Genomic DNA, 13,603 nt, shown 5'->3' with positions numbered 1-13,603 from the left:
AAGTGTCTGGGGCCTGCAGGAAGTACAATAGAACTGTGCCACTTGGATTACATTTGCTTAGATCGATTAAAAGATTAGTTGTGCAATTCTGCAGACAATATCTCACATAATTTACATAACAATGCAACAAAACAAAGCAGTAATAATAACGGCAATGTTATACAGCAGAAGGTGGCATCTAAAATGCCGGTGCTTCGCCCGTTCAGAGATTGCTAATATTAGAGCATGTGTTCTCAATGTCCCAAGTTACTCCAAAGTTCTTTGTATCTTCAAACACGAAGAAAAAGGAAATCAGTCTATAATTTGGCCTCACCGTTGAGGGCTTGTGTGGTACCAGCAGTCTAGGTCCTAGGTAGGAGGAATTCAATCTGGAGCCCTGATTGGTCATTTAGAGGTCCTATACAAATCATCAATCAAAAATCAAATCAAAATCAAAAATATATAAATTCCCTAATGTATAGAGTTAGTGTAAAAAGTTCTCTATTAAAATACTCAAAGGAGAATTCCAGCGAAAATTTTTATTAAAGTATTGTATTGCTCCCCAAAAGTTATACAAATCCCCAATATACACTTATTATAGGAAATGCTTATAAAGTGCTTTTCCCCCTGCACTTACTACTGCATCAAAGTTTTACTTCCTGGATAAAATGGTGATGTCACGACCCGACTCCCAGAGCTCCAGAGGGATGCTCTGAACACTGCACATGTGCTGGATCATTAAGGGACCTGTGCAGTGTTCAGACAGGTGATGAATAGGAAAAATCCTGCCCAGAGCATTCCTAATGGCGAGGGGGGTAGGGGGAAGGGATGGAGAGGCGGTGGAGGGCTTGGACGCACACAATCTAGGCCGTGCCAATTTGACACAGGGCTGCAAGTTTATAATTTGTTTTCTGGGACAATAACTGCATCACCTGCCGAGCAGACCCCAGGACAGATCTTGGATTAAAAGCAACTATTTGATGGTACAAGCGGTTTGGGGTGGGGGGTGGGGGGGGTCAGATTGTGGGTACAGAGTCGCTTTAATGGGTTTTCCTCTTTTCCTCCTTTTTGAACACAACTGACCTAAGTGCTTGCTGAACATAGCGTATTGATAGGTGGAAGAGCTATTACATAAAGGTAATTCCTTCATTTAAACTAGTTTTGAGCTGTGGAAACAACCTAGATTTTTTTCAGGCAAAACAAGAAAAAAAATTGCTGGTGTACAGAGCTGCTGAGCGAATTCACAAGACGATACAAACCACAGTGCGAAAATGTATTCTGCAGACATCCTGACCTTACAGTTTCACAGCACCACATAAGTCACCATGGTTAGGTATCTAATAGTTTCTTATCGTGGCTTTAACATCAGTCTTTTAAATACATCCGAGACTGGTATTTGCACCTTCAGTGAGGTAACCTAATGTTAAACAAGCCAAATCTGCCATAACTATCTGATCTGAGGCCTATGTCTGCTTTTGGGGTCTACAGAGCATATAAAGCACTTAACAAAACATAACCTACCATTGTTAACAAAATAAGCTGCTGTAGGTTAGTTTAAGCCTACAATTTGTGTTGTATCGCCCAGTAACTGATATATGGCAAAAATGTTGATAATATTGCATGATCTTAGTCCCGCAAATTTTCTCTCCTTAGAGGGGTAATCCAGCCCTACAAAAACATTTAGATCTCTTTCTTCCAAAGACAGCACCACTCTTGTCTCCAGTTTGGGTGCAGGTTTTGTAATTCAGTTCCATTGAAGAAAATGGAGCTTAAAGGGGAAGTCCAGGCAAAATAGTTTTAAGATATATGTTATTGCCCAACAAAAGTTATGAAAATTACTGATAGACACTGTAGGGATCTTCCCGGGGGATGGTGTGTTTGGACACAGTTCACAACAGACTTGTATTCATAAAAAAGCACCTTGGCGTTTATTTGTAGCATAAACAGTCCAGCAAACAGAAATACGGCAACACCGTGCTTTTCAGTATAAACCAAACAAAAAGGTCTTGCCCGTCTGGGCGCTAACTAACAGGTTCTCTCACCTATCTGACACTATATAACACAGCATCTTTCGCCTGGGTATCGCAGGGTGTATTTTAGCTCCAGCAGTGGCTGCATCCACAGCTTCCTCCAACACACACACAGGCTGTTCACTCCTGGCTGAAAGCAACCACCTGCAGGCTCTGCAGAGCTTTTACCTTCTCAGGCTCATTAGGGTCAGATCTCACCTGATCACAAAATCCAAACTGGATCGGGGGGAGGGAATGACAGGTCCCACTACCAAACCTACCTGCCATTCCATGTAAATTGAGGCCTGGCAACAATAAATAATAACTCAGCAGCATAACACTGCTGAGCAACAGATCCATCCTGGACTTACCATCTCACACTGCGTAGCAACCTAGGTGGGATGTACAACCCCTCAAACACTTTTCCAGTGACATGTCTACAACACTTATTATGGGAAATGCACCTATAGTGCATTTTCCCTGCACTTACTACAGTTAAAACTGCTTTAGATTCTGTTAACGTTGGCATCATGCAAGTGACATTTTTAGTAGTCCGATGCAAACAATCCTTTCTGGGCCCATGGTGGGCTTGACATTATACCTGACCGGTTATCTAAAAAAATGGAATCCATGCTTTTATTTTTGTTTTTTATAAGCACGTGGTCCCACCATTTTTTCAAAACCAAGCAACAGCCCAAATACTGCCAAGGTCACAAGGGCCATTTATTTTATCCCTTTCCAGCCTAATAATACCAAGTACAGTGTTTACTGTGCAAAAGGCTGAAGGTGCATCAAACATTGCCACATGATCCCTGTGAAGGTGGGTTGTGTGCCAAAATCTGGTGTCCTTTTTGCTTTTGCCAAGGAAGCTGCAATGACATTATGCAGTAGTAGGTAAGCCTGCGCTGAGTAAACCAATGCTGGCTTACCATGCCCCAGCAATATAGAGCACCTGGCCCGAGGAAGCTATTAACAGTAAGCCAGAGATGCATGAAGTATCCCTAGCATACTGTCTCTGCTCCACTTTTCATGGCTATCTATGCTAATAAAATATGGAAATTACCATGCCATAGACATTACATAAGAGACCAAAGCACACTATACTGAGAGCCAGTAGCTAGTAGCATGGTTTGTGATAGATAATAATAATAATAATGCTTTTATTTGGATAGCGCACAAAGATTCCGCATCACTTAGTTTTTGTTGCCAATTATTGCTCCCTGTCCCCAATAGGGCTCAAAATCTAAATTCACCTGTTTTTGGGTGGATAAAGTTGGCACTGGTTACATTTGTACTTTTCCCTTGGCTCTATCATTTAATGTCTCTATACTTTAAGTACTGTTGTCTGGTAAGGTCTAGCCAAATTCTTTAATTTATTCATTTAAAAAAATGTAAATATTAAAATAATTAAAAATGTAATCATAAGTGTATTTTTTAGGAGCAAATTCACCAGCAGTTAAGATATTCCTCCTTATTTCCACCTATTACAATTTGTAGCCCCCTCACATCCTTTGTAGTGAAATTAATTTCTTATTTGCATAGTACAGATACTATATTAGGTTTTTTTTGTGTAATTGAAGGCTAGAGAGGGCAAGCGTTTTACAGGCAGGAAATTCCTGGAATTCAGAGCCCTAAGAAAACATAAGAAGTTTAGTTTGTGTAAGTATAACATTATCATTTTGTTACTTTGCACTCCTTGCCTTTTACTTCACATGACAGTATGGAGTTTAATGGTTTGGATCCCCATATGAGGTCATTCACGCCTATGCAACCTCTAAAGGTACTCCAGTAGAATGAGGGCCCTATTACACAGAACGATTATTGTGCGGAAAATCGCTATATCGTTCAAATTTAAATGATAATCGTCCTGTGTAATTGCAGATAACGATCAAAAAATCGTCCGTGTGTTGTTGATTGTTGATTTAGATCTAACCCTAAAATCACTGTTAACCGTTCGCTGATTGTTCACTGTAATTCCATATGTGTTTACTAATTGTTAAGTCTAAGTGCACATAGTGCACATAGTAATGATCATAACGATCATAACTAACGACTATCTGTGTAATATGGTGAACAATTTTAAGTTAACGATAAACAATCACATTTGTGATCGTTTATCATTAGTCGTTAAAATCGTTAAAAATCACTTTGGACGCTAAGTGCTTGTGTGCACTACATTATGCTGTGTTGTTCTGCTGTGTCCTCTTTTGTTAGAAGGGTCCCTGAAAGATAAGATGGTCAAGGAATGCCCTGCTAGTGGAAAGGCCCCAACAGTAATCTATTAGAGAACTCTACAAAGAGTGTATGCAAGGACAACGCATCTTAGCCAGGTGTACTCTCCTTCCAGATATCTGATATTGGGCACAGGGAGGCACACTGAATGCTGGACAAGACAGTGGCTCAGACAGAAGTCTGATGCCTAGTAACTATTAGTGACTGCACAAGTTCTGTTTTTTTTTTTAGAATACCTACCTGTATGCACAGTACTTGTTAACTTTTAAATCAACTATTTTATTGATGTGTAGAAAAATTCTACACATTAAATGAGACATGCACATTTGTTCTGAGGAAGGAAGAGTTTCTCCCGCAATGTTAACCCTGTGCTTCCTTTATTAAATTGCTTGTTTATTTACCTATACATTGAAGATTTGGATGTTGTCAGGGGCAAAGCTGGGACCTTCATACCTCCATTGTTTACCATTTTTACCTTTGTGTTGCTTATATGGGCCAACTTGCTGGGAGCATCCCATTAAGAAGTGTCTCTGACCTGACCGTTTGCCTGTTTCTCCAGTTGGGAACCCTCCCAGGATCCATACCCCAGTAGAGGTGATATGCTACTAGCCCAAGTGGCTACAAGGTGAGCACATTACTTTTTCACTTTTATCCATCCAGCCCTACGGTATTACATGAGGCACTGGTGCCCTTGTTATCTGTTTTCCTTTCTTCTTTGAGATCTTAAAGCGACTTTGTACCCACAATCTGCCCCCTCAAACCGCTTGTACCTTTGGATAGCTGCTTTTAATCCAAGATCTGGTATCCATTCGGCAGGTGATGCAGTTATTTTCCTAAAAGCAACTTTTAAACTTGCAGCCCTGTGTCAAATTGGTGTGGCCTAGAGTGTCTATATCCTAGGCTTGCACCACCTCTCTGTCCCTCCTCCCTACCTTCTTCACCATAAGGAATGCCCCAGGCAGGATTTCTCCTATTCCTCATCTGTGTGAACACTGCACATGTGCTGGATCTTTAGGGCACCTGTGCAATGTTTAGACAGGTGAGGAATAGGAGAGGCAGTGCAATCCTAGGGCATACACTCTAGGCCACGCCAATTTGACACAGGGCTGCAAGTTTAAGGTTACAAACCCACTTGCCAGATCTGCAGCGAGTCTCCTTGCTGCGTTTTTGCAGCGAGACTCGCTGCAGATCCTGGCCCTATACTTTCAATAGCAGAGAAACTCGCAGCAGGGATGTACATCCCTGCTGCGATTTTGTCTGCAGCCCGCCCCATTAACCCCCCTGGCCGCCGGACATTATACATTACCGGGTCCCCGTTCCTGCTTGCTTCGGGGCTCCCGGTGTCTTCACGGCCCGCTCGGCCAATCAGTGCGCTGCGGTGGGGCAGCGCACTGATTGGCCGGGCGGAACGTGCCGGGAGCCGCCGAAGCAAGCAGGAGCGGGGACCTGGTAATGTATATCCTGCCCGCCCCCCTGCAGCCCCGATCACCCCGCAGCCCCCGGCCGCACGATCGCCTCCAGCCCCGCAGCCCCCGGCCGCACGATCGCCTGCAGCCCCCCAGCCCCCGGCCGCACGATCGCCCGCAGCTCCGCAGCCCCCGGCCGCATGATCGCCCGCAGCCCCCGGCTGCACGATCGCCCGCTGGGGGCGATCGTGCGGCCGGGGGCTGCGATGCTGGGGGCGATCTTGAGGTCGGGGGCTGCGGGCGATCGTGCGGTCGGGGGCTGCGGGGCTGGGGGCGATCGTGCGGCCGGGGGCTGGGGGCGATATACATTACCTGATCCCGACTCCTGCTTGCTTCAGCGGCTCCCGGCACGTTCCGCCCGGCCAATCAGTGCGCTGCCCCGCCGCAGCGCACTGATTGGCCGGGCGGGCCGTGAAGACGCCGGGAGCCCAGAAGCAAGCAGGAACGGGGACCCGGTAATGTATAATGTCCGGCGACCGGGGGGTTAATGGGGCGGGCTGCAGACAAAATCGCAGCAGGGATGTACATCCCTGCTGCGAGTTTCTCTGCTATTGAAAGTATAGGGCCAGGATTTGCAGCGAGTCTCGCTGCAAAAACGCAGCAAGGAGACTCGCTGCAGATCCGGCAAGTGGGTTTGTAACCTAAAAGTTGTTTTTTAGGACAATAACTGCATCACCTGCCGAATGGACCCCAGGACAGATCTTGGATTAAAAGCAGCTATCCAAAAGTACAAGCAGTTTGGGGGTGGGTCAGATTCTGAGTACAGAGTCGCTTTAAAGATCCCACTGCTATTAATGAGAATCCTATGTTTGTTTTCTTTAAGGACCATGACAAGCATACTCATAAAGATGGAGTCTCTACTTTTATGGAAGCAAAGAAAACGTACATAAATATTTCTTCAATAACTGCTATTCATTTAATCATGATTAGAGATGAGCGAAGCATGCTGTGTTAAGCTTTGTACAAAAGAGAACGCTCAACTTTTGGATCCCAAAAGCTCCATGGAGACAGTCCAAGGATCGCCTGGAAAACATGCATACAGCTATAGGTTATAGACAACAGAATGGATGTAGATTTACTGGCAAAGTAAGGGCTTGGATATCTTGCTTAGCAGAACAGACTCCATCTTGACTATACCTACCCCTCTTATTCTATCCTTGGTTAACCAGGACTGTGACTAAAATGATCTACTGTGAAAAATGGTTGGATTTAGTTGCAATGATTGGTTCTAACCTAAGAACAAATGTTCAACTTGAGAGACTCCTCCCTCAGAACACTTTTCTAACAGAAGCTGGCCCAAGGAAAGGCCATGTGACCAAGGTTCCATGTATCCTTTGTACATACAACTCACTAATGGTGGTAGTAAAAAGAAATATATTAACACTTACATGTGCTAAAAGCACAGTATATGTTAAAAAGACATATTTTACTCAGACACAGATTTAGACATTTGAAGAATGATCCCTGAGCCACAAAACAACTTTACTCTACAGTAGCTGTGAAATCAGTATTGGGAGACTACATAGCGGTAAATTATAGCTTCAAGATATGGGGCAGTGGCATCTTGGCAGTAGCAGTGAAGGCTAAAACACCTTGATCAGAGAACCAAAAAGAATATGGACATGGGTAAATCTATTATTTGGGGAACAGGTTTGTTAGGTAAACCATACCCTCCCAGTTAGTTAAAAATCTAGGCCAATATTTTACCTTGAAGCACTGTGGAACAACACTAAACACACAAACATTACATAATGGTAGAATAACATCGATATAAACCACTGCTTTCCCAGGCCACACAGAACCGAGTATTATATTGGTCTACAAATATTTATGTAGGGAAGTTCTGAAGATGAATAAAAAGTGTGAACTGAGCTGTGGATGGAAGTTTCACCCAAAGTGAAGAAAGAACTATGTTCTAATGTTTTGCCAAAAATGAAAAATAACAACAATGAGTAAAACCACTATCATTCATAGGTGTTAGGTTTTGTAGGAAATTCCAAAGGGGTTTTAATCTAAAACCTAATATTTTTACTAAGTTTTTTTTACATTTGTTCTAACCCTATAAAGAAAAGCATATAAAATCCATAAATTGTTACCTTGTTTTGGCTTTTCCTTTTGTTGCAATTCTAAATATTGTGCCAATATGATGCTACATTTGGATTACATATGTGCGTTTATCAATTCTTTGGCATGTACCACTTTCTTTTGTAATCCTCTATAGAGGATTCTCCTCTAAGAGAATGTGCACACTACGAAACCCGGATGGACCACCCCCGCTCGCCATGCTTGCGGCCGTGCACATCTCCATAGACTGTGCCATAGACTCCATTCTATGCACAGGCAGATTCCACCATTTACCAAAAGAATGAACCTGTTCATTCTTTAGGCGGATGGCGGAATCTGCCCAACCATAGAATAAAGTTTACGGGACCGGGGGAGATGCACACGGCCGCGAGTGGGGCTGAGCTGCGGAATCCGTGGCGGGTGATCCACCCGGGTTCCATAGTGTGCACATCCTCTAACAGTGGGTTATAGTATGAAATATACTAGAGCACTTATGCTTGGTCCTTATCCTAAGGTATTGTAGAAATGGTTAGTCTGCATTCTGCTTGAGGAAATTGATGTATGTAGAGGGATAAATCCCTATAAAAATGCAAAAAAAAAAAAAGAAGCCCTGGCACTCACTATTTCCTGAAAAGGTGATCCAAGTTTATTTGCTATGTATTATGGTACAGCAATATGGCAGAGGACATGCTTTGTCAGTATCTTTCCTCAACTACTGGTAGTTTAAAAAAGGGATACGAATTATCCCATAATACATATGGAATTAACTTGGGTCATCTTTGCAGGAATTAGTGAGTGCAATCAGTTAAAATAAAAATATAACATTATACTGTTCTGAAAGAATGACTTGGCATTGCTGATTGATGTTTTCAAGTCATTTATTTCATACAGCACATTTACTTTCTCCATTACCTGCAGCTCCTCTTTGCTAAATGCTACTTTAGGGTATGTTCACACTGAGTAAAACAGGTGGACTATCATCTGCCTCAGTGCGACACTGCTTCTGTATAGGAGAACGCATGCTCCTCTGCTGCCACCGCTCTCCACTTACAGGAGTCACATGTCACTTCTTTGAGCAGAGAGCCAGTGTCGGACTGGGGTACCTTGGGCCCACCAGGGAATTTAATTCTTGGGGCCCATACTACTTACACCAGATATAACCAGCGTCATATCTTTCACATTACTATAGCGACTTTGCACAGCACTGTGTATGTGACCAGTGTTGGACTAAGATACCTGGGGCATGCCAGAGGAAATTATCCTGGGGCCCACCAATAAAGAACCAGTGAGAAATGACATGTCAGTCAGTGTTACTGCAAGTTCTGAGCTGGGGGCCCACCGGAGGATCCTCTGGTGGGCCAGTCCGACACTGTATGTGACCAACGATGCTAGCTCACTGCTACTAACTTGTCACTCACTCTATGCAAATAGCATAACGTGCCACATAAGTATCTTGAAAGGAGAAGTCCCATGAAACTAACAAATCTCAGGCAGGCAGGGGGGTGTGGGAATATAATAGCAAAAGTATACATACCCGTCCTCGTGCCCTTGTAGCGCTTCCTTAACCCCTTAAGGACCAAGCCCTCCTCATGTTTAAAAGGCCATAGCTCTTGCATTTTGTCACCTACATTTTTTACCTATTTTTTTTACATAAAATATGCTGTGAAATCCGTGTGCGCCGGCATCCCAATTCACCATAGCACACAATGCAGAGTGTGGCCGGAGCTGCACTTTCCATTGTGTATCCTCCGGATTTTGCAGGGGGGGGGGGGGGGCTACCTAGGCCACACCTGGATGTATGTGTGTGGGGGTGCAATACTTCACCTTGCCCCTGATGCTGCCCACACACACACAAGAGCCACTGGGTTGTGTATATACACTATGATGTATAGTTATGGTGGTGTCCATGTTGCAATAATGTGCTACCCTTTGACCTTGCAGCCTTGCAGATATAGGTATAAACCTTGTGATGCATGTTTTTTTTTCTTCAAGATTTGAGTGCCCCTTTAATCCAGGGATACGCAAATACATGCTCCATCCTACTTGCGCTTATTGTGCAGGTGATAGATCACGTAGCAGGCCGATGTCCAGCTCTATCACTGCAATATGTGACGGATCCCTAACTCCCAAGAATAAGAAGTTCAACCAAAGACACAAAATAAAGACACAACACATTGTAATCAGGTGTCAAAGGGTGCCAATTTTATTTAAAATTACATGACACTAAAAAAAGGCAGACCCCCGACTCACGAAGAGTCACTCTCCAGCACTCAGGCGAGGAAAAAACCCCTGTGGGGGAAACCTCGAGGGAGCCATGGCTGGAGAGTTGCCCCTCCTCTGGGCTTAGAGGGTAATATCATACTATAAATATAATATAGTGGATCTGAGAGAGATCTGGCTGCAATATCTGTCACCTTATTGATGGCTAGGCAGGCGGATGTATCTTTTCTAGGTGTAGACTCGATGAGAGCGTAGTCTAAAGCAGACCACCCCTTTTCCCCTGCTAGAACCTCCAAATTACATCAAGGGTAGGGAGCAGTAAAGTAGTCAAGCTCAAGGTCCTCTGGCGCATCCAAGATGGCACTGATCAGGGCGGGGTGCATTGCTTTATGGAACCTTCTTTATGACATAAGCGCTTGTCATCACAGTGCACGGTTACCATGGTTACTGCCGGTAAACATATCTGAAGCATTAACCCATTAATGACTAGCAATGCACTTTACAGCATAGGTCATTAAACACACTTGTGACCAAGCAAACAGCTTATGGTTAGGCCACACTAAGACCACTAAATAATATGGTTTGATGTGGCCCATAGCAACCAATCACAGCTCAGCTTTCGTTTCTCAAATTACTCTGGCAAAATAAAAGCTGAACTGTGATTGGTTGCCATGTGCAACTTAGACAGTCTGACTTGCCCATAGCAACCAATCAAAGCTCAGCTTCAATTTTATAAGAGCTTGTTAAGATATAAAAGGTGAGCTGTGATTGGTTGCTATAGGCGAATCAGCCCATGCTTTGTCTGTGGCCGTATGATAAAGCTGCTCCATTGCTGTAAAGCTAATAATGATGATGACTGAAAACACATGACACCAAGCTTCCCCATAATGCTTTGCAGTCAGCCCTACCTCCATATCTCCCATCTTTTTGGAGGGACACTTGTAGTTCACAGAAATGTCTATACACTACAATTCCCAGCATGTCCTGTCACTCAGTTTAGAACCCACTGGTATACGTTTATATACGACGGATTTGTTTACATGAAGGAGACTGTAATTGTATGTGGAAAGGGCTGCCAAAGAGTATTATACATCAAGCTGCTGAAATGAATAGAGAAGAAGGGGATCCCTACCTGGAAATCCCCCAGAGTAGAGACAAGCAGTGCGTGTGCCATGTAAAATATTTCCCATACTTTCATAGGAAATCAGTGATCACCCCATTGGTTAATCACTGGAAAACGGAATTGACTGTACGAAAGGGGTTGTCAAGTTGTTTAAAAGTAAAATAGTCCACAGTATTAATGGGGTACTCCATAAAAAAATAATAAAAAAAAAACTTGGTGCCAGAAATTTGTAATTTGAAATTTGAAGTGGTGTATTCTTTCTAGTCTGACACAGTGATCTCTGCTGCCACCTCTGTCCATGTCAGGAACTGTCCAAAGTAAGTTCCTGACATGGACAGAGGTGGCAGCATAGAGCAATGTGTCACACTGGAAAGAATACACCACTTTCTGCAGCACAAACAGCAGCTGGTAAGTACTGGAAGGCTTGAGGGGTTTTAATAGAAGTAAATTACAAATCTATATAACTTTCTGACACCTGTTGATTTGAAGGAAAACATTTTTTAGCTTGTTATCCCCTATCCTATGGATTTTAGGGGGAGCATCGGCCCAGCCAGTGTCAGACTGGGGTACCTTGGGCCCACCTGGGAATTTGATTCTTGGGCCCACCTTACTTACACCAGATATACCAAGTACCAAACCTTTCACATTACTATAGCAACTTTGCACAGAGCTGTGTATGTGACCAACGATGCTGGCTCACTGCTAGTAACTTGTCAGTCACTCTATGCAAACAGCATAATGTGCCACTTAGGTTTCTTGAAAGGAGAAGTCCCATGAAACTAACAAATCTCAGGTAGGTAGGGGGGTGCAGAAACATAATAAAGAAAATATAGTTACCCGTCCCGGTGCCCCCGAAGATCTCCCTTAATGAAGGCAGTCACTAACTGAATCTGGTTAAAATTTACCGAAAATGACTTTCAGCGGCTGTGGAAGAGAGCAGTGCAGGGGCACAGGGACTGGTGAGTATAGTTTCTTTATTATCTTCCCGCACTCCCCTGCCTGTTAATTGTTACGAGACTTCTGTCAGCTGTAATGCGTGTTCCAAACTGCTGACACTGTTAGATGCTGTTAGGTCAAGAAGACACATGGTACCTTAAGGGTACGTTCACACTTACCAGATCCGCAGCAGAAAATATGCTGCGGATCTGCAACAGATTTCATTTAAATAACTGAACACAGCATTAAATCTGCACCATCAAATCTGCTGCGGATCTGCTGAGGATCCTGTAGGTGGGAACGCACCCTTAATATATTTGTCTGTGCTTGTATAGCATAGAATATGTTTTTATTCTCTGGCAGAAAGTGTCAGACAGGGAGTCCCACCTCCTGCCAGGGGCCCACCAAGGGGTAGGGCCCACCGGGGAATGCCCCTGCTCCCCTGTGGGTCAGTCCAAGCCTGCAGAGAGCCGGGGCAGCGGAGGAGCGTGCGTTCTCCTATAGACAAGCTATGGGACACTGAGACAGGCGGGATTCCGCGGCAGAATTCTACCTGTTTTACTCAGTGTGAACATACCTTTACAGAAGATCAAGAAGATCTAGTACTGGACCTTTAATAAGGAACCAATATATAGAAAACTTGTAGAAATAGATTAATTCAAGTCTATGTGAAATAAGGGCTAAGATAGAAAAGGGTCAGAAGTTGAATGAATTGGAAGTCTTTTTGCAAAAACCAGTATGAAATCCATGTCTTTCTGTGCTTTATACAAGTCGTTTTTGAGCAGGCACATAATGTCAGGCATAGTTTTCCAAACAAAGGTTCACTGGCCTAATTGTGAATGTTCTCAGCTGCAGCATTGAAGTAGTGTACTTTTGACCTGACAGTTCTTATCCGTCCTTGAATACTAGATTCACACTTGCAGCTGTCAATGCAGTTTTAGTGTTTTTTTTTTTTTTTTTTTTTTTACATATTTTATCTTTTAAGGGGTATTCCCCTCAAAACTTTTTATTGTTTAGTAAAAGAAGCATATTTACCTGCATTCTGTAATATGCTTCTATTTTCGTTTTTGCACGGTTCCTCAAATTGCCACGCAGATTCTCCCTCTCAGATGAAGAAATCCTCTTCAGTCTGAGACGGGGTCAGGTGATCTGTGGCTGGGTTAGCTAACCAATAACAGCTAACCCAGAAGTCACAGGACCCCTGCTGGACCAAATACAGCACTTGAAGCCACCAGCCGCTGCCCCCATCTCATCAGCAGCAGGCTCCCAGTGTCCTGACACCCCCAAACCCCTGTACCCACATCAGGTACCTGCATCGGACACCTGCCCCCTTCTCCCCACACAGCATCAGCCACGGCCGGACCCCCCCCTCCCAACTCATCAGCCGGGGCCTGGCATAATCCCGGCCAACCCCCCACTCCCCGGAACTGATCAGTCGCGGTCGGGCATCCTGACACCCTCCCCCCTGCAGCTTATCAGCCGCCGGGATCCCGACATCCCGCCCAGATCATCAGCCTATCTATATGCCGACACCCTCCACCCCTGGAGCTCATCAGCCGCCCAACATGCCAACC

At 44.1% G+C, this 13,603-nt stretch overlaps 1 long non-coding RNA gene across 1 annotated transcript; it reads left to right on the top strand.

Annotated features, from left to right (window-relative positions):
• Positions 1 to 3,566: 3,566 nt before the first annotated feature.
• Positions 3,567 to 6,735, top strand: LOC138789715 (uncharacterized). The gene is made up of 3 exons (XR_011362768.1): positions 3,567 to 3,647; positions 4,780 to 4,845; positions 6,510 to 6,735. It is a non-coding gene; the product is annotated as an uncharacterized lncRNA (long non-coding RNA).
• The last annotated feature ends 6,868 nt before the right edge of the window (positions 6,736 to 13,603 follow it).

The sequence above is a fragment of the Dendropsophus ebraccatus genome, chromosome 4, assembly GCF_027789765.1.
Source record: "Dendropsophus ebraccatus isolate aDenEbr1 chromosome 4, aDenEbr1.pat, whole genome shotgun sequence".
Classification (NCBI taxonomy): Eukaryota; Metazoa; Chordata; class Amphibia; order Anura; family Hylidae; genus Dendropsophus; species Dendropsophus ebraccatus.
This window is presented reverse-complemented; position numbering and strand designations above follow the sequence as displayed.